Source organism: Amblyomma mixtum, chromosome 1 (assembly GCF_055824585.1).
Source record: "Amblyomma mixtum isolate Tamu chromosome 1, ASM5582458v1, whole genome shotgun sequence".
Taxonomy (NCBI): domain Eukaryota; kingdom Metazoa; phylum Arthropoda; class Arachnida; order Ixodida; family Ixodidae; genus Amblyomma; species Amblyomma mixtum.
In genome coordinates, this window is record NC_143012.1 from 326,418,471 (window position 1) to 326,440,673 (window position 22,203).

Here is a 22,203-nt window from a genome sequence, read left to right on the forward strand (position 1 = left end):
GAGGCCGCAATGCACTTGCTTAGACTTTGCCTGGGCGAAAGTCATGCAGTTGTGCATAAGATTTCGGTCTCATTGTTAAAACCTACCCAGAGAAGAAAGCTGTTCGTGCAGTTATGTACTGCATATTGCGTCCTTGTTCTGGCGCGGGAAAATTTTAGGTATTCAACGTGGGCATTTGTCCGCTGCATGTATAATTCGTCTGGCTGCCGCCGTAGGCACGCACAGGCTCTGTACCACGGACCCATCCTGTTGGCTCACTCTGCAACCCGAAAAGAAAGCACAGCGAAATGCAATTTCAAGCCCCGAAGAAGATGGGGAAATCTTTTTGCTCAGAGAGCCTTTTCAGATTCTAGAACCATCAAACCCCCTTCCCTAGGCACACACGGCACTGAACTGCAATAGCTGCCCCACTTTTTTTTTTCGCATAGCACGTCTCAAGTTGATTGTTACTTTTAAAACTCCTCTGTCCTTTTTTTTTTGTGAACTACGCTCAGAGAAAACAAAATATAGTGCATTCGTGACACGAAGGCGCCTGAGTTATTTTAGTTGTTCGCATTGTCTCTATAGTCCTTGGTGATGTTTGCGTAAGCAGAGGTGCCTTTTGTGTGAACACCCTTGTATGGAGGCAGGGGTCTAGGTACTTGTATAATGTTGGGACGTCACCCAAATCCTTCAAACCGCCAGCAGAACATAACGTGGGATTGCGGAGAAAGCACGAAGTCAAGGTCGGAAGATAACTTTTTTGTTTACCCTTCGTAAACTGCTGTCTGCGCAAAACAAAGAGCCTGGAGTGAACAAGGAGAGATTTAAACTTCACGAGAGCACACGCTGCGTCTCCTTCCCCTTTGGGCGTTCTCAAAGTTCGCTTCTTGCGCGGCTGACAGAGCTCCGCGTTGCCGTCAGCTTTGGCTACCCATACGCTGGAATCAAGAAGGAGGCATTGAGACAGGTACGTCTTAACGTATAGCCTATCATTTCATTTCCGTTCCATAATGTTTGAGTACCCAGAGTACTCCTTATTCGAAACATCAGCCGAAACTTCTGCCCAGCTTTTGACAGATAAATATTTTTTGATTCCGGTTCACGATAGCTTATCCTAGACAAGAGGCTAGCAAGTTTACACAGATGAACTAGATTACCTGTAGCAGTTGCGACTTGATATTGCTGAAACCAGATGTGAGAAATCGTGGTTATTCCTTAATCAAAGTAAAAAAATCGATCGCTTTGAACTCTTGGCGTTGTTTTCTGATGCAGCGCTCAAATTCGAGAGTGATCAATGTATCTATTCCTCTCGTACGGGCACCAGTTACCTTTCGAAGAATGTGTAGCCTCAGTGAAGGGGTGATTTGTGCCGCTTAGAAGTGCCGCGGAAAAAAAAAACAGCGCCGGGAAGGCATTTAAAACGCGCCCTCACACCAGCGTGCGGAACTCCCCATGGAGCGAAATGCCTTCGAATAACGCGAGAACTTCGCCAAGCGATGCGAACTTCGCGCACGCTTCGCGACAACCGGCTGTTTGCTCCCAGTATAGCTTTGTTAGATATTTTCGCCTGGCTTCCGCCGCTGGCTCGCGCGGCGAGGGTATTTGTTAATCGGCGCGTAGAACTGATTGTCCCCGCACTCCGCAATGAACGCCCCACCGGCCTTCGCACTGATTCGCGCCTAATTTTGCGCACAACTGCTATCAAAACAAGCGGTTTGTTAATCATGAATCTCCTCATTTCTGATAGAACATAACCAGACCAATGAACGAAATGCCGCACTTATTTTTGCAGTGCCATATAGGCGTTGTTTGGAAAAACTGTCGACGCCGAGAGCAGCGTGGCGGCTTCTCACGAGAAGTGAATGCAAGTTTTTTCTCTCTTCAAGTACTCTGGGGCTCGCTAGCTGGAATGCAAATAGAGCAAATAATCCTTACAAAAACTCTTCTCACATTAGTTGCGATGCGGAACCATTTCCAGTATTCAGAAGCAAGGAAATGCGCTCCGACAACCTACGTTACCACGTCTGTTCGCAGTGTCTCGTCTCTCGTAGAAGACGTTTTCTGCCACTGGAGTGGAAACAATATAAAAAAAAGTTTATTTTCTATATATATGTTCCTTCGAGGTGGAGCCTGTAGTCCAAGGCCGCATAGGTGCCGGCCACCAAATCTGTCTGTGCCATCAGCCATTTCTGGCCAGCAGTGATGGGGTCAGTTAGCCGCTCTGCCCAAGAGATTTCAAGTACAGTCTTTGCCAAAAGTAACCAGGCAGAACGGTTTGCTTCTCAGTCGTATATGAGAGCTATTATGCCAGCCCTCAAGCTCTAAATATCTGTATGGTAAGGAGAACCACTGCCCTTGCTTTCAAAAACTTTTTGATCTTTAGGAAAGCCGTAAGGACTCTACTATACGAATGAGAAGAAAACCATGGTTACTTTTGGCGGACTGTACTTCCTAGTTACGTGAAATTGGAGGATGTGGAGAGGGTGTTGGCTGAGCCATCACCGAAGGCCCAGTCGTAGAGTTCTCAGGCCAACGCATGAGCGCGCTCATTACCGGGGATGCCTGCGTGACCAGGCACCCAAAAATGTTTGTAAGTACTGGAAGTGGTGAGAAGAGCACGGTCAAGGAGTGTTGCAGTATGAGAGTGTACGGCGTTGAGAGCATAGTTTCGACAAGCCGACTGTGAATCTGCGACAACATAAATGCGCGTGGTCGAGGTGCTATGTGGCCAGAATGGCAGGGCTATTGCCAGTTTTGCTAACTGAGTGGCTGCGTGAAGGCACAGATCAAAGGAGCAGCGAAGGCGTTCCGGGTCAGGGCTTATTATCGTAAAAACGACACCCCGCCCCATGGCAAGACTTGCATCTGTTTATGAGACAGGCACGTTCTCGGGAGTGATAAGATAGGTGTGACTTAGGTAGCGGACCCGGTGGTCTCGGCGATAATGATGGCGTATGTGTGTATAAATAACATTACGAACCATGCCAGGTACATGGCTCATGGGAAATGATGCCTTGTGAGGCTTACGACAGATACACAAACAAACTCCTGTGACAACAGCCAAGATAGTTAGCGGCTGGTCAGTGCAGTACTTTGTCTCGGCTGATACTCAAACACGCAGGGTACGATCCCGGTGCCCGCCGCGCTTTCTCGTTTTTACTCAGTTTTGTCTCCTATTTAGTCGTATGCTGTAGCCACTACTTTCGCACCCAGCAGTCACTGCGAGTAATAAATGCACCGCTGCAATGGCTGCACACTTCGTCTGGCCCGATGGTAGTGTGCGGCGGCGGCTTTCGCTCCTTCCTCTCCTGGAGAATTCTGCGACAAATTCACGGCAGCGCGCTGCGCAAGACTTTTCGCCGCAAGAATCTCGCAGTGCAACTTCGCCCTTTCGAGCTCGGCTTTTAGAGTGGTGCGCCACAGATGTTATCGTACTTTTATTTGCACCCGCTGAGTAGTGGCTCATCGGCTTTGGCGCATTCGGCTGCTGATCCCAAGGCCGTGGATTCGATTCAGACGCGTCGATCGATTGAGGTGAATGCAAAAACTCCGCACGTAGTCTAAATTAATCCTGAGGCCTCTCCTACGGCGCCCCTCCTAGCTCACGTGTAGCTTCAGGACGTTATACCCAAAAGTTTTACTTTTATGCAGCCAAGACTGTCTTCGCGGGTATGCTGATTTTTTAAACACGAAAGTTAATAAAAAACGTACCTCAGAGCACTCTAGATTTCGCCTGCTTCCCGCAAAACAAGCAATGTTTAAGATTTTAATGTTGATTAAGTAAAGGCCCCGATTTTAAGCCTTGAAACCAGGTTTAGTGCGAGAGAGAGAGACAGAGAGAGGCACCTTTAGATTATTCCGAGGTCTGGTTCACACTGAAAACTACGAAAGGAACACAACTGAAGATTTTGTTCATAATCAACAAACGCAATTCTTTTTAAAGCACTGATATGCTGGTATTGCATCCAGATGTCTCTGCTGCATAAAATGAGATAATAACTTCTATGCAAGTTACCGTATTCTACTGCAGCATCTAACAATACAGGTGTTTATTAATTAATCCTAATTATTCTTTGCGCAGTGCTTGCACCTTCGAGGCTGCCAGACTCAATACATTGCGCCATATGAAGGCAAACACATCAACATACTAACTAAAGAGACTTAAGGGGGATATGAACGTTTACTCAACAATATGAACATTCATAAGTAGTAATTTCAGGTACCACAAGAAATCTTAACGTCTTTAACCCTAACAACTGATTCAGTGCAACGATCTGTTCAGACTGCACGCCTGTTGCTAATGGGACGTCCCAGTAGTAAAAACGTGGTTCCGGACGAGGGTTCCCGGTTTCGTTGATGCACCTTCAACAAAAATTTTGATGAAGAAACTAAACTTGTCGTGTTCGCCTTTTAACTTTGCTGTGTCCGGCGGCAACTTAAAAGCCCTAACAGTGACAGTTCGAACGAACGGGAACAAAAACAAAATGTTTCGTTACGTCCTGCAATTCTACGCTACTTAATACATCCGGTTAGGCATACATGACCATGTAGGCGATTACATATTTTGCTCTCAGTGCATCACCTTCGAAGCGGCTTCTGCAGTTTGAGCACGGTATAGGCATTTTCATGAGCTGCTCGCAAAATGTAAGTAAACTTCTCGCCTGAAAAAACAATAATCCTTCAAGCTATGAATGCAAGGTAAACAGTACTAACGAGAAAGTGCTAGAAATATGTCGCGCTACACGTAGTATACACAAATCTTCCTATGACCATACATTTAGCACTGAGGTCTTTAACATGTATTCCATTCCACGTCATTTGTAAGACCTTCCAGAAGGCTTGTCGGACTCCTTAAAATATAGCTTTCTGTCAGTATTCCGCTATAAGCCCGTCCGTATCTAGCGAAACGAAAAAGCCCTCGCAGATGCTGAAATGGCACCTAGAGCTCGCTGGCTTTGCGACAGTTCGAATCAGAAGCACCCATAAATTAATTCTGGACACCGTTCCGATCATATTTTTACTCTTTCTTTTCAGCCACAAATACTGGTGGTACTATCGTATCTGTAGCCTTTGCAAAAACATGTGGATCAAGACGAGAAAAAAAGAAAAGGCATATGGATTGTTTTGAAGCAACATGACAACCTTGACTAACAGTTTTCGCCTCAAGATGACAAAATAAATGTGTATAATGGCAGGCTCACACGCATAGAAATCCCTGGCTCACTAACCTATAATCGGTGCGAAATCCTTGTAAGAAGCAAATAAAGACGTTTCTATTCTGATGAAGAAAAAAGAAACTTTCACCTGAATGAAAACTGCTCAGTTTTTTTCCTGTGGATGACTGCACGAAATTCATTTATTCGTAGGATCATTGGCAGATTGTTTCCAAAGCAATGCTCAAGAAACGAAGCAAGGTGAAGGTCATTCGACAGTTGAACATCATACACTGAAGTCTGTGCGCCGCAGCCAAAACACTTTTACCGCACTGTCATGCAAATATTTTCCCTCTGAAGTGGCCGCCCAACATATAGAGAACCGGGCGCACGCGTCCGTTAGGTTTCAGTTTAAGGTTGGTATGCTTAATTCACATGCTAAAGCCATACTGCGGGCTCTGCGGGACGCCGTATTGGAGGACTCTGTATTTATTTCGAACATATGGGGTTCTTTATCCTGCGTTGGCACACCGCACGTACAGCACACAGGCGTTTTTCTGCTTTGTCTCCATCGAAATGCGGCCGCTGCGGCCGATCTTATAGACCACGCGTAGATAATTGAGCACAACAGCCAAATGGCAGGCATCGGACCAGTTCTCTCAGAGCTGGTCATCTGTTTCAGCATTGTTACGTTCGTTCAGCAGCTGATTTCAAGTTAATTGGCCTTACTTCACTGAAAACAACTTCTCATTTGGTCGGACGACGTAACAGACTTGCGTTTTCAAAGAACGGTCTAAATTCCTGCGGAGCCCTCCACTTCTGTGCCCGTCGCAGCTCATGTGTCGCTTCGGACCGTTAAATCCTGCCATTTACCACCTACAATTTTTTGGTGAATCCCGAAGGTGATATGCGTAACAGATTTAGATAGAACAAGACGAATTAAGGACCTGCGGTTCTTTAACGTGCACTGACATCGCTCATGCCCGTGTACTGTGCGATGCCAGTGCACGTTAAAGAACCCCAGGCGGTTGAAATTTCCGGAGCCCTCCAATACGGCGTCCCTCATAGCCTGAGTCGCTTTGGGACATTAAACTCCCGTAAACCATAACCAACTCTGGCTTCTTCGATTACCATGTTTGGAAAAATATTCTTGCGTTGAAAAAGCGCGCAAAAATTGCCAGATACATACATCCTAGGGCTCTGCAATAGTTTTAAAAAATTATAATACTCGTGTGTGACGGCTACCAAGTTTCTCTCTTGTCTACCGTAAACATTTTGCTAGCCCTGCAAAAGAACAGACACTGCTTCAGGCTGCATGTCGTTGCTTTATGTGCTCTTAAGCATTGCAGGAATCATCTTCGGATCGGCCGCAAAACATTTAACACGGCCGATATTATTTGCTTTTTCTTCTCTTTCTGCAGGGACAGACCCACAACAAAGCCAAAGATAATGAAGATGACGTTGAACCCCGTCATGCTATCAAAGCAGATCGTCCAAATGGGGGATCCCCGAACGCGTGATTACCCCCTGGTCACCAACCCACTCTTCGTGTTCCCGCTTGTGGCCTTCTACCTCTACTTTGTTAAGGTTGCTGGACCACGCTGGATGAAAAACAGGAAGCCCTTCGAAATCGTTAACGTCGTTCGCGCTTACAACTTGTTCATGGTGGTAATGTCGCTCAGGTTCCTTTACCTGATGCTCAGGTTCACGTACCTGCCTGGAGGCCACTACAACCTGTGGTGTCAGGGCATAACAGGCTACATGGACGAACAAATGCGGCAATACTACAAGCAAGGTTGGATCTTCACCGCCGTGCGCTACGCTGACCTATTGGACACCGTGTTCTTCGTTCTGCGCAAGAAGTTCTCCCACATATCTCACCTGCACGTGATCCACCACACACTGGTCACCGTGAACGTCTGGTTCTACACACTTTTCGCGCCAGAGGGTCAGCCAGCGCTGGGGCTGGCGTTAAACGTGGCCGTCCATGTGGTCATGTACTCGTACTACTTCCTCAGTACCTTTGGGCCGAAGGTGCGCAAATACCTCTGGTGGAAGAAGTACCTCACGGCAGTGCAAATTGTGCAGTTCGTCATCATGATCCTCCATTTTTCTGTCCCTCTGTTCGTTGACTGTGGCTTTCCTAGGCACCTCATCCTGATAGGGAACGCACAAACCTTTCTTGTGCTTTGCCTGTTCGTAAATTTTTACGTCAAGAACTATTCCGAAAGTGAATCCCCGTCTAGCAGAGGGCCTTCCAAACAGCACGAAGAGAAGAAACTGGCCGCAGGCGGGAAAGCGCAGTAGATATTATGTCACGATCGTTCAGAAGAGCGCTACGGCAGCAGGCAGGGCAAAAAAAAAATGAAGAAGCGAAGTGCTTAAAACTACAGTTAAGTGCGATTTGAAGGTTACCACGCTCGTTCCGGCTAAAATTGACCAAATGTTTCCTGGCTCAAAGGTTACTTAGTCCACAAGAAACATGACGATGGAGGATAGAGCAACTCTTGGGCCAGTTAAGCTCGCGTATTTGTCGCAGTCTTGTCGCGAAAAAAAACCGTGGTAAGCAGTTTAGTCCGAGTAGGTTAATAGCGAAATGATCATCTGCAAATCGCGTTAGACCGTGAACACGTAACCTGAAGACGTATGTAGTCGTAATTGCTGCCGGATGCATCACGTCCGAAAATCACGGATATAGCAAGGCCGCCGAAAACGAGATACGTTCACGCATTTTAACACAGACAGATTTGAGGGAAGCTTCCATCGCTGTAGGTGTTACGATCTCAGCACTGGTCCTAACGAAGAAGCCAAGTATACCACATATTCTGGACTTGATTCGTAGATAGCGATGCTACAGCAGGCTTGATTATTTCCGTCCCCTTGCCATCCCAAATGATTAAGACCACCTGCTCCGAAAACACCATTTCTTTTGTCCTCTCGAAGTGATGATCCTTGTTATTGCGATAGCTGGTTCGTTGTTTGAGACTAAAGCAAGAGCCCTAGCGAGACAAAAACATTAAGGACACATACCTATGCAGAAACAGGCGCTGAACTTTCAACGGTTTTCTTCGGAAATTTTCAAACCAAAGAAATGTATTCCAGCACATTATGCTGGCTCTGTCTTCTCGGTCGATGAAGAGCAGCTAACTTTCTACGTTATCTTTCTAAAGCCAACGCATCTTAAATTTGCATCAACATTTATACTTTTCACACACACGCGGGGCACATATTGCCTTGGGCATTCCATTTGAGGCGCTCAGGAGTGAATTCGCGGCAAGAAGAGCGAGAATGTCTGGCTCACGCTGCGTTACAATGAGCACAAAAGTAAAGCTAAAAAACGTGCATGTTCTGTCCTCTAGAATCTTCTTTGCACAAATTTGAACTGTAGTAGAAAAGCCCGTTCTAGTTGCACATCCTACACTGCAGCCAGTTGCACATGCCAAGAGCCCGCCGACCACAGCGGCACAAAAAAATTCCAGGGCCCCACTCGCGCACAGCAAGTCGATCAGCAGGCGTGTGCCCTCGCGACAACGTATGGGTGAAGTGCACACGTGTGGAACGCTATTTATCATTCAGTACTGGTGTACGATAATATCGCAAGAATGATAAACTGCACCCGAAGAAGCAAGACGCAGGAAGCCCGTCGGACCTTCCCTTGTTCAGATCCGCACGCGTTGCATGTTATCTAGATATTTCTAAAGCTAACATATAAATTCATTGGCTTCTTTTTTTCTTATAATCCAAACACAAGCAGAAATAGAAGCCGTCTCACTTGAATGCGACATTCATATTGTGTGCGGAATTCGGTTGCAAACAATTAAGGATCCAAGTCCAGAGGCCGTTTTTATGTTTTATCATAATAAGCCAACACTAGCATTTTTACTGAGCTCTAATCCCAATGAGTACAAACAGGCTAGTCTTGAACGCCAAATACGGAAGCATTTTTGATTGTGTTGGCTTGTCCTTACTTGAACGCCGCACCGCTTATGATTCATAGGTGCGGTAGCCGTCTCTGATCCTTGAAGTGAAACCCTCTTCTTTTACACGTGAGATCAAGGCCACAGAGCAGTCGAAAGAACGTGTTGTGGCATTATATGTAACGATAACTGAATTGCAAGAAACTCAAATCTCAAGCTCTTTTTGAGCAAGAGCCAATTTGCACTGCCGTCAGTGGCAAAAAATACTACGTAAACTCTCATGTTCAGTGCTTTTATATATTTCCTTGTGTTTTGCTATCTAAAGGTAAATTTTTGTATAACTGTCCAGACAGGCAGTACGTCATAACCTGCCTGTCCCCAATTGCTTTCAAATTGATCAAGCGAATAATATCGATAGCTATGTGTTTTTGTTCGGCGCAATTAATACATGCTGTACAAACGCTTTTTTCACTTTATATGCACTGTATGTTGGAAAACAATGCTCATACTGTAATTACCATCACAGCCACCTCCACAACCGTCGTCAGACATGTTTCAACCATCATCGTCATCATCATCGCCAAATACTAATAAAGCATAAATGCAATACATTCAGTGGGCGGCATGCACCTTTACGCAAATCGTTCCCCTTATTGGTATGTTCGTGGGCGTTAGTCGGAATCCCATTACGAGCGGCGCTAGTTTCATGAGCTTGACAGCTGCTTGCAATTCGCTGCGCACACGTGAGCGGCCAACTTGCATCTTTCAATATTTAGACTGAGTGAATTTCCACTGCAAGAACACTTAAACAAAAAGCGACATAACCGAATGAGTATGCGGAAGTACCAAAGACCGGGTTCGAAAGATAAGTTTCTCGAATGAAAAACACTGCCAAAGGAACACCATAACAGTACAACGTGGCACAAAAAGAAAAAAAAAACAAAACAAGGAGAGCTAGTCGTAGAAGCTGACACCACGGAGTATATCCTTTTTGCGTAATTTCTTCAACTATGTACCAGCACGCCCAGATGACTCCACGCTCGAATTCATCTCTTCCCTGCTCCTCTGGCCCTTATCATGCCTCTGTGGGGCACGTTGAAAAAGAACCCCAGCCATTACAGTGGCTTATCAAACCGCTGAGCACGACATATAACGTCGCAGCTTTGGCCGTGCCAGTCCAGCATTCTCATTCATGCGAACAGATCAACCGTGAAAGATAAGTGCCTGTAATTTTAATTAGTAACAACTGGCTTATACATTGGCTCAAGTATGCTAAACACACCTTTAAGTTGTGACGTACACAATATTTACGGGCCGCCGCGGTGGCACAGCGGTTATGGCGCTCGGCTGCTGACCAGAAAGACGCTGGTTCGGTCCCAGCAGCGGCGGTAGAATTTCGATGGAGGCGAAATTCTAGAGGACCGTGTACTATGCGATGTCAGTTAAAAAACTCCCGGTGGTCCATATTTGCGGAACCCTTCACTACGGCGTCCCTCATAGCCTGAGTCGCTTTAGGACCTTAAACCCCTAAAACCAATAAATAAACCCATAATATTTAGGGATCTACTTCAGCGGTCTGTTCGATTTTATACAATTAACTTCTTTGTGCTTTCTGGCACGCAACCCGATATGGTGGCACAATACGACTGCAGGTCGTTCTCAGTAGGAGATACAGTAGGTTCGATTCCCTTCCGGAAATGCTGCTTTTCAGTAGATATGAAGTGAAATCCCGCAGTCGTACACCGACTTTGGTGTGTGCAAAAGAACCCGCAACAGCAGTATATGATCCGAAGTGCTGAACTGTATAGTACATCTTAACCAATCCGCAAGTTTTAGAGCAAGCAAGTTTTAGAGGTCATCAAAATGTTTTCACCGCCGGTTTGGTTTCATTGAGTGCATGCAGATTAGTTGCAAATTAACATTCTGCTCTATACTCCATCTCAAAAGTTGTTCGCAATGGATCGAGTGGAAGCTATGGGCGAGAGGTGACGGCTTCCAGAGTGTGTTTTTTTTATGCATGTATGCGCGAGCCAGTTTAACGAGTCTGAAAGACACCGCCTAACGCTCTTAGCTTACACTCCACTGGAAACAACCTGTGATATGGAGTACAGATCACAAACATTTCTAAGGCTCGAAATGCTTCTAGCCCTTAAAATTTACCCCATGCAGACTGATCTGCTACCTAGCGCATCGTCGTAGAACTTCGAACAAAACGGAGTCCGAAAATTTCCTTAGACTGACGTCACTGAGATGGGCGCCCATTCAAGTTCTTGCGAGATGACGCTCGCTACACGCGTGGGCTCTAGAGCACCGTGCTCTAGAGTTACTATATGCCTACGGGAGCCAGAGGTGGGCGTACGTTCTCTTGGTTTCCACCGAAAGCCTGAAAGTTATGAGGGAAAGGCACTAGTGCAGGACGTTGGAGGTACTTAAGGGCACAGCGGTTATACAGCAGTTGCTCGGTCATGCCGCTCATCTTGCTTTCTTCTTTCACTCTCTCCTTTATCACTCTGCCTTTACGGCTCGGTTAGAGCGTCCACCGAGATGTGAGAGAGTTACTGCGCCATTTCTTTCCCTCAAAAACAAATTTTCAATTTTTGCCTGGCGAACTAATTTTATTCCGAGAAAAATGCTGTTAAAGCCGTGTGAGGTACCGTCTTTGTAGTACGTGGGCTGCACGAAAACTAATCTCAAGAAGCTGTCAGCAAAACACCCGATGCTTTAGCGACGCTGGGTGGGTGGCGCCCTCTGTTGCAGACGGACAAAGTTACAAACGCTGTCTGCAAAAATAAGAGGAAAGGTGTCACTAAACTTGCTGTTCTAGATACAAAAGCAACTTTTCAACGAATATATGCGCGTGGACAGAACAGAAAGCCTTCGAAAGGTGACAATGGTATGCAAACTCTTCGGTTTATGTGTGCAATAGCGAGCCGAATGGAACCGCCACGGTGGCTGAGTGGTTGTGGCTCTCGGCTGCTGATCCGTAAGACGCGGGTTTGACCCCGGCCGCGGCGGTCGAATTTCGATGGAGGCGCAAGCCTAGAGATCCTTGTACTGTGCGATGTCATTGCACGTTAGAGAACCGCAGGTGGTCTAAATTTCCGCAGCCCTTCACAACGGCGCCCCTCATAGCTTAGGTCGCTTTGGTACGTTAAACCGCCATAAACGAAATCATACAAAGCGCGGAAGCTTTGGAGTCGCGCGGTCACGAGCGGTTCAGGGAAAACAAACGCTAAACTCTGACTCCGATAGGGAGCCTACACAGTAACTCCAGTAGGCTCCCCACTGCAAATTGCACAGCTACAGTTGCATCCACAGTTTTGCGCTTGACTACCTAAGTGTTGCTTGAAGGAAAATGGTAAAATTGTGCCGCAATCAGGGAGCTGCTTATTGTTTCCTTATCTGCCGAGAATTATATATGTAATGTACTATCGGGGACAAAAGTGGTATACTCCACGCGGCGGGAGCCGGAGCAACGGAAAACTTCGGCATTTTGGCAAGCTAAAGCACGAAACTTTGAAACGAGCCAAGCTACATGCCTTATGATAATAAAGGTCACACATTGGCTGTCTCGATCCCAGATGCCTCCTTTAGATGGTGCTGCAACGCAGTTTTCAGTTGCTCCTGCTCCCGCCGCGTGGAGTATACCACTTTTGTCCCCGCGAGTACATACTTAAGTTTTTTTCTGAGTGCAGTGCGGAGAAGTATTTCTTCTCTTTTATTTAAAATGCATTAGTATGGAACGCAAAACAGAGAAATCGGCTTTAAGTAATGAAGGGGAGGAGCATGTTTCTTTCCATTTGGCAATGTCAGCTGAGCTGAATGACTTGAGCTGCGACTCCAGTCCGCTCAAACCCCACTTGTTACGCCCGCTTTTGTGGTCGCCAAAAATAATAATAAAGGCATTTGTGCTCAAACATACTGCAGTCGAATACTGCAGCATACACGCGTGACGTTGCACCGAGCTGAAAGTGAGCAGTGTGCCTTGACTTATAGCCGCCATTATGCAAAGGATAAAAGCACACATTCTTAAATCGCGCTGCCACGCTGCCGTGAATAACAGGGCACCCTGAAGCAAGAAGAGTCCAACAAATCAGCCAAGCTTGTATCTGTGCCTCATCCGCGCCTGCATGCATAATATAACGAGTCGCGTGTGCGGAGGCCCACAAGTGTAGAGCGGTGAAGGTGCCGCTCTGTACGTTTACGGGTTCTGTGATACCAAACAAATAAGCAAAAATTATCTAAAATTTGCTGGAACCTCGACAGAGAGGAAGACCATCGAAAGCCTTGCAAAAATCAGTATCGAAAAAACCTTAAAACACAATATTTACAGCAATAAATGTCTTTCGAAGTCCGTCATGTTTATGAGTAAGAGCAGACCTTCAGCAACCTGTAGGGGAGCATGAACTGCCATACTGCGTTAGACTGCACCCTCATCATCAGCCTGACTACGCCCACTGCATGAAAAAGGCCGCTTTTATATCTTTCCAATTTACCCGGTCCTAACGCGCATGAAGCTGGGCTAATTGATTTTCCATTGAAGTTAATTTAGCGCAAAGACCGGAGACAAGAAAGAACAACAAACAACCCGAGCGAAGTGCTTATTCTGCAGAAAAAGTGAACACAACAAATTTCTCGTGTTGGCTCTCTACCTTCTACTTTCCCGTTCTAGCGCTAAACTCCCGTCAATAGTAACCCTGTCCTGTTTAAAATGCTCAGCTGCAGCTAGAGATTAAGGGACGAGGGTGAATTTGTGTATTCATACAGTACGTAGTGGCCAAGTGCTACACTATGGCGGCCAAGTCATGTTCCGATGAAGCAGTGCGTTGTCGGGCCGCATGTTCTGTCGAAGTTCGTTAGTAAAGGCCATTTCCACTCTCGTCACTGTATCCTAGCTTACTTGCGACAACTCCTTGTTTGAATGAGCCGTATACGCAAGCACGCAGGTTGGGAGCATTATTTCCAGAAGATAATGTGTTCTTTCGAATATCCAAAAATGCGAATATTCTTACTTTATCTGTTTCAATAGCTAGGCTGTGCGTAATTGCATCCTGCTGCGTGAAGTACAATAAAAGCAAGAATATTTATTTTGCAGAAAAAAAATGAACCCAACAACGCAATGAAAAACGCATCTGATTCCTCTGCCTAGGAGTAACTTCTGGATTCATTCTTTGAATGCATTTACTGTAATTTACTCTCAGGCTCTCAGAACAAGAAAGCCCCGAACCATAAGTAAATTAAAACTTGGATTTCCGACTTGGCATTTAATATTATTTAGAAAGTCCATTAGATTCACAAAAGATGTCCTTGAGGATGGACAGCCGCATTAGCGAAGCGGACTACTACGGAGTGTCACGCGTCTGAGAGCGCTTGAGGAAAGCTGTTGTTTATGACGCGACATGGCTGAAAAAAAGAGTCCGCTCTGTATTTCCCTTACTTCCCTCTCGTGCGACTGCACGCGGGGAGGAGAGAGTTTGGACAACGCGGCTGCAGACAAATTACACGCACTTACAAAGTGTTTAGGGCGGAGGAAAATAATTAGGCGGTGACAGATGGAGTGGCGTTAATGTAGGACGGTCGACTTTGACAGCACTGACTTGAGCACATATCCTACTCCATGCAGACGCTTTCCGCAGAGCGGAGTATCTTGGTTTAAGACATTATTTCAAACCACACGTTTAACAACATTGAGTACGGCGTTTTCAAACAAATGTGAGCACCGAAGTGTAAAGAGGGTACGGATAGCGTACACACCCAAAAATGTCTTGCGTCGTAAATTACGAGCACGCATGGCCACGTGTATTCCCTTCCATCGTGCAGGCCAATCCAAGCCAGAGCGTACAGTCTTTGTCAAAAGCAACCAGGCTGCACGTTTTTCTTCCCAATCGTATATTAAAGCTATTATGCCAGCACTCAAACTCTGAATCTCTGTAAGGTAAGAAGAATGCGTGTTCTCACCTTCAAAAAACTTTTTGATCTTTAGGGAAGCCGTGAGGGCTCTGTTATACGAATGAGAAGCAAACCATGGAGCCTGGTTGCTTTTGACAAAGACTGTACATCACGGCCCTGCAACGTCGCATGCCGTGGGGTCGCTTCTCGTAACTTGCTACGCTTGCCACCCGATTGTGAAGCCTGACATTGCACATCGAGTGTAGTCGCACTTGATCCTCGTCACACTGAGCTTCGAACAATGCGCGGCGAGGGTTTACTCCGACGGAGGGATTCGTCTACAGAGTAGACGAAAAGAGACCTTAGACTCGACGTGCAGCTTCGTTTCGGAGGCCTCCACAACGAGGCATTATTGAGCCCACATCGTTCTCTAACCCCATGCGGCATCGAGCCATCACCGTTGCATAAAGTCAATTCCTTCCTTCCTTCCTTCCTTCCTTCCTTCCTTCCTTCCTTCCTTCCTTCCTTCCTTCCTTCCTTCCTTCCTTCCTTCCTTCCTTCCTTCCTTCCTTCCTTCCTTCCTTCCTTCCTTCCTTCCTTCCTTCCTTCCTTCCTTCCTTCCTTCCTTCCTTCCTTCCTTCCTTCCTTCCTTCCTTCCTTCCTTCCTTCCTTCCTTCCTTCCTTCCTTCCTTCCTTCCTTCCTTCCTTCCTTCCTTCCTTCCTTCCTTCCTTCCTTCCTTCCTTCCTTCCTTCCTTCCTTCCTTCATTCATTCATTCTTTCCCTCTTTTCTTCTCTCTTTCTCTCCCTTTTCGTTCGTTCCTTCTTCTCTCTTTCTCCCTTTCATCCTTCCGTCACCCTCCCTACCCTGTCCCTCCCAACGTGAGTGTGAATTTGGGAGGAAAACTCACCCTCTGCTAGCCCATTTGCAGGCTATTCGCAGGCACTGCTTCAAAGAACGCATGCCTGGAGCCTTAGCCGGCTTTGCACAGGTCTCGTTGCCTCCTGTCGCACCTGCAGCTGCTACAGTACCGTTTGCCGAGGAGATTTTTCATTAGCAGCGCTTACACCGCCGACTTCTGCTCGTCCGGTGGACGGCTCGGACGGTGGACGGCAGGCCAACCCCGCCCGCCGAGGACGTTTTAACCCATTCGAACGAGTTTTAACACGACAGCGCTAAAGAGCTCGTGTCACAGTAAAGTCGGCGTCGTTCCCCGTGAGCGAAAACTTCACAAACAATTTCCAGAGAAGCAACTTAGGGGGCAGGTGGGCCACCTAGGTCACGTGACCTAGTGGCGTCATCATAACCTGCCCGCCGAATTGTGATGGGTTATAAGGCGAGACGAGATCATGCTCTAAGATGAGAATGATTTCTTTGCTCTTATTGCGTGGATCCATAAGTAGCCTTCGGCTAAGGGTCCAGACAGTAATGTATATTGCCACGCGCCTAACGCGCCGCGCGGCCTCCGCGCTGAGTCGAAGACGACGACGAAGTGGCGGTGGGCTCTCGTGGCGCTGTTCTGTTCTGTGTCGTGGAAGCTGGCTCCATAATTAAAAGAAGGCTCCCGGTCTTGGGTTCTTCTCGACGTCTACCTTCACGGCTCTTCTGGTCGTGACACTGGTGGAGGTGCGGGGCACTGCTGCCGAAGTTGCCCACTTCTTTATGCACGACATCGTGCTTAGACACGGCGCCCCATCGGCCATCATTACTGACCGGGGCAAGGCGTTTACAGCCCGACTCCTACGTGACATCTTAGCGCTTAGCCATACAGCTCATCGACCAACAACTGCGTATCATCCCCAAACCAATGGTCTAACGGAACGGCTCAACAAAACATTGGCGGACATGATCTCGATGTACGTCGACGTTGAACACAAAACCTGGGATGAGGTCTTGCCGTACGTCACCTTCGCATATAATACCGCGACGCAGGAAACCACCCAGTTCACCCCGTTCCGTCTCGTGTATGGCAGAGAGGTCCGCATGATGCTAGACGCCATGCTGCCGTACGGCGACGCAGAGCTTCCCCCTGAAGCAGGCCACTTCGTGGAGCAAGCAGAGCAGGCCCGTCAGCTGGCCCGCTTGCACATCAAGGACCAGCAATCCGCCGATGCCCGACACTATAACATTCGGCACAGGGACGTGCACTACGAGCCGGGCGACCACGTGTGGGTGTGGACACCAGTGCGTCGCAAGGGATTGTGCGAAAAGCTTTTAAATAGGTATTTTGGCCCGTACAAAGTCCTGCGCCGCCTGAACAGCGTCAACTACGAAGTTGTCCCCCATGGAACTGTGGTCGTCGGCCCTCAGCGTCAACGGCCTGAAATCGTGCATGTAGTGCGCTTAAAGCCGTACTTTTCGCGTGACTGAGCGCTGTGTTCACGCTGTTTCGTACCTTTTCCCCTTACCCCACGTGTGAACTTGACTCTCCCTGCATGTCATCTAGCGCGCACTGTATAGTTCACCTCACCCCCAGTCTTTTTTTTTTTGTTCCTCCTCCCCTCACTGTACATATCCCATTCCACATCGAGACGATGTTTCCTTTCGCGGGGGGGAATAATGCCACGCGCCTAACGCGCCGCGCGGCCTCCGCGCTGAGTCGAAGACGACGACGAAGTGGCGGTGGGCTCTCGTGGCGCTGTTCTGTTCTGTGTCGTGGAAGCTGGCTCCATAATTAAAAGAAGGCTCCCGGTCTTGGGTTCTTCTCTACCTTCACGGCTCTTCTGGTCGTGACAATATGTATTGTTGTAAGAACGAACGCAATAAATAAAATCGAATTGAATTTGAATCACGCTCAAGATCTACCCTGCTCTCCGGCATCGTGGCCTTCTACTCCTTCGAGCGGCATGGCAAAGTATCCCTGCGCCTCTCAGGCTCGGGCAAACCACTGGCAGCCCGCCAAAGCGCCAAGCACACCCTGTTACGGGTCGGCGTTTTGTGGTCCTCACCCAGACGCTGAATTTCCGATGCCTTCTGTGAAACTTCGTGCTCCGAGTACACGTCTTCTATGGCAAGCTAACAATAAGAAGGGCGCCACCATTGTGCTCACTGCGAGAGAGGTCGCCGTGTTGGGTGGCGAGACAGCAGTTACTCAAGGGATACGTCCATTGTCGGCCGGTCTGTCACGTACACCACGTCTCGACTCCTTGCGCACCAAGCATTTTCATTGCTACCTTGCACCCCCCCCCCCCCCCCCCATTCTCCTCTTGGCAGTCGTTTTAAGTCCAGCCAGTCCGCACTTATTCGAACTGAGCAAGACACAAGTTTCTCTACAAATACGTAAATGACTCTTACATGAATCCTTACGCATGCCGCTGTGTTTCTCCAATTAAAGATCTGTTTCAATTATAGTGCACGTCGTCCATCTTTCTGTGCCCGTCAATTCTCTTTGCGCAGTTTAGAAGCTGTGATAGAGGTCTTTAAGCAGGCAACCATTAACTACAAATTGTGCCATCTTTCAGTTCGACTGTAGCTTTCATTAGCGCATAGATGGTAAAAGGCTGCAGAAGGTGATAGCGATCCCAACTGTGGATATACATATGAGCAAAGCCATTTTCTTTAATGGATCATGCTATACACTTCAAATCCGCCACTGTACTATCATGTCAAATAAACGCGAACTGTAAAACTCAGATATTACATTAGGGAGCAGAATAACACAGTGGTTCATTTTCGCATCGAAGAGACTGCTCTTCGGAAGTTCTAATGCCTGTATTTACTCTCACCCGGCTAATAAATTTGGGCTCATGTTTCGGTAGTTTCATCCGCGTTTTGTTTGTCACTGATGGTACTTACCTTTATTAGCCCCATCAATTCTGATAGAGTTCAAACAATGTTATACGACAAAAAAGGTAAGCCTCAAGTGCTTGTAGATTATAGGCTTGTGTATTGGTCTCTACCGGAAGCATCGGCTAATGCGGTGTGAGATCTTGGTTGTGCTATCTAATGCATTAGTTGAGATAAATGGGAAGACTTAATCTGGATGAAAGTGATGATCTTCGCAATCTTGGTACTCACACAATTCTATGGATGCGTCTGCTTCGAGGAATCATGCTTACTATATCTAGATGAAAGGCCTAACGGGGCATGAATTTTTCGAAAACCATGAAGATGTAACACTGCATGGCTAGGAACGTTTCTCTAAGAGCTAAATTTCGCGTTTTTCGAGAATCGCATACAATTCGTAAAAAATTGGTGCCTCGAATAATTTTGGTGAGCTGTCGTCATAAAATTACGTAAAATAGGTGGGTCTGAGATCACCATGTTGTCTTTATGAGCAGCTAGAAGTGGAAGATGCGCAGCAACCTCGCGCGGGCGGGTTCTCATCCCGAAGAGAATGCTGTGTCGTTTCTAGAAACGGCTGTCTTCGTTCCTAGGGGCGCGGAATGCACCCTGATGCTGAAAAGAATCTGTAACATGACGCCTATTATCTGTTACTTCGCTCATTACTTCTTTCGGTTTTTTGTTTGGTTTGCATCAGCGGTGGAGGGGGGGGGGGGGGGGTGTAATGGGTGAGCTTACGAAAAAAAGCAATGTCAGGTCCTGTCCTAATTCTAACTGCGTGCAGCCTTGGAATGACTCCAAAAAAATGTCTTCGTTCAGAGATATCAGTAATTAGTGTGTTTTATATTTATCTGCTGCTGAGTTCCTAATGCAGTGAATGCCGTAAGAGTGGGTCGTGATGCATAGCCCTGAGCTGTTGTTGTGGCTAATCCCGGACGAAAAACTAAGGGACCTGCTAACTTTGTGAAATATTCCGTAACTTCCAGTTTATCTTGATGCGCGAATTATTCACCTGGCGAAAAGCAAGTTATTTACAATATATAAGCTTCCGGTCAAACTAATTGGCCCCAAGTTCAATAGAATTTGCGTGTGGTGGTTCGTATATGATTCCTGCAATAGCAACGTGGAGCACCTCAGCAAAAATTTTTCAGCAATTTTCCGTAAAGTGGCAATTCCGTAAGCTCATCTGGCAATAGCAAGATACCTCGTAACCAGCGTTGCCGTTTTTGTTGCGAAAGCAACACTACGCCAGTCGCCGAGCCATCTCGCGGAGCTGACGAAAGGCCATGCTGCGCATGCGCGAGGAGCAGTGACGTCACACGGCGCACAGCTGGCGCGCCGACGCCGTCGCAGCGCGGGTGACTCAGAGGTGCCGCCGCCGCGCTCGCCAGTTGCGGATGCGCAGTAGCGGTGCATAGCTAGCGTGCCGGGGCCGCTGCCGCTGCCGCGCGCTCTCCATCGCCTCTCTCTCTCTCCGCGATGCTTCCGCAATCCTCCAGGTGCAACCAGAGTTAAACCGCTGCCAATATTCTCACTGCCTCAAAACACGGGGGCCTTCTTAACCACATTCTTAAGAAAATGCGACGGCACTTAGTTAAATGCTCTCTTATGTCTAACGGGTGTCTAATGTTCTTATTGCAATTTCCCCCCAAGAACTGCCTCTCTGTGGTGCGCATGAGTCATCACCTTCTACAATTTTCGAGCGCCTTTTATTGCATTATACCACTCTGACCTACTAACCCACCTAAATTGATTTTCACGGGCGGGCCTACTTCCAACATTTTGGTGGTCGTTAGGAATTTTGGTGAGTGCGCCAACTTCCAAATTTTTGAGGGTCCTCCCTTTTTCAAATCTGGCGGTGCCCTATGATTGATCTCCTGGTGGTCACGCGGTGGTCATGATCCTCTCAATCGTACTCATATATCTCAGGCAGTCCACATACCCCTACTGGCGTAGTGGCACCGCTGTTAAGCACCGGAGATGTTCGTGGGACCCAGTTTACTCTTTCCGAGCTCCCAAAAGGCTCACGCGCAGAGCCCTGGTGGGCAGGTGACAACTGGATTAGATTTGGCAATGGTGGGCAGTTTCCCCGCTATCCCGTGGGAAGGTTGCCACCTTCCACGGTGGGCAGGTTGTGAGACGTCACAGGGGCACGAGATCTCTTTCAACCGATCAGGGAATTCTGTGAGAAATTTCAAATTTCACGATGCTTTCTGATTGGTCAGCTGGGTTCACGTGACCCCGTTGACGTCATAAGCGACCTGACCAATCAAGAAACTTCGTTACGGAGAAGACGGAAATTTTCTATGAGTATAATTTAATACAACACGTTGCAGAGCTAGTTGGTGTTGCATTTTCTTTTTTTTTTGACATTAAACAGCCTTACATATCTAGACGAATGCATAGAAAGATATGACAGGACGGGCGCTGTCCTGTCATATCGACAGCCTCAATGCTATCGCAATAACAAGAAAAAAAAATGCGTTTTTTTTTTCTCTTCAGGAGCACCCTTAAAGCACAGGAAAGGCAACAGCACGAAAAAAAAGCGAGTGGGCATTCTTCGTCGAGCTGTTTTAGATGACGTTTATCCTGACTGTCTGCGTTTATGGGGCCGCTCGCATGCAGATGCCAAAAACTGTTTTTACAGCTCTCGCTCTGGCGTATTTTAAATACTTTACGTCACCTTCCAGCGGGATCTGGACACGGCCCAAACGTGAATTATTCCACAGTAGCATAATCACCTGCTCTGCACGTGACAGGCGACCAAAACAACAATACCTTAGTCTTGCCTCGTGTTCCTGTTTCTAGTTTATAAATTCCGCATGACCTTCTCCGCTTCCCATGTAGGAGTAATTTCTCGTCTCCACGTGTGGTAATTGGGGACAAGTCATTAGATTTTCTTCCTTTCGGCAAGTGCCGCACGTGACTGGGCACTCAAATTTCTCAGAAAAAAGAACCTGTGGAGGAAGCATTTTTTTTGGCACAAAGCTAGTGGTCCGTTTGAACATGATCATAACGAAACCGCAACTTTTGAGACAACTTTTGGCAATCTATAGAAACCAGGAGGGGGGACCGAGAGGGGGAGCTTTCAGCCACTGCAGACAGTGGGCTGGGCAGCCAAAGTGATCTGAAATTGAAACGTTCCTCAATTGCAAGAGTTTCCACGTGAGTTGTCAACAGACCCGCGGTCTTGCTAGGTTAGATGCCTGCACAAAAAAAAAAACACCTAGTGATGGTAAAACGCTAGTGTACAAGGTTCCCAGTGGTGCTTTAAGCTATTATAGAGGAGGGAGCCCATGTTAACTGTCGCAAATCTATGCAAAAGATTGGCCAATTACTTTGATGTAGGAAGCATTGCTAACATGTGCAGTCAGCGAAAGCTCCGTTGTGGGTGCTGAAAGTAAGGTTTTGATGTGTTGCAACTACGCCTAAAGGCGTACGTAATTGTGCAATGGCACAAATATCACTTATTTCACCGTT

The 22,203-nt window shown here is 47.2% G+C and overlaps 1 pseudogene across 2 annotated transcripts; it reads left to right on the top strand.

The window, feature by feature from the left end:
- The first annotated feature begins 840 nt into the window (after positions 1–840).
- LOC149372801 (very long chain fatty acid elongase AAEL008004 pseudogene) lies at positions 841–9,663 on the top strand (annotated as a pseudogene). 2 transcript variants are annotated; one of them, XR_016292671.1, is made up of 2 exons: positions 841–949; positions 1,775–1,847. The product of XR_016292671.1 is annotated as a very long chain fatty acid elongase AAEL008004 pseudogene, transcript variant X2 (transcript). The 2 variants fall into 2 exon arrangements; XR_016292668.1 differs by lacking the exon at positions 1,775–1,847 and adding an exon at positions 6,557–9,663 and having other exon boundaries at positions 851–949.
- The last annotated feature ends 12,540 nt before the right edge of the window (positions 9,664–22,203 follow it).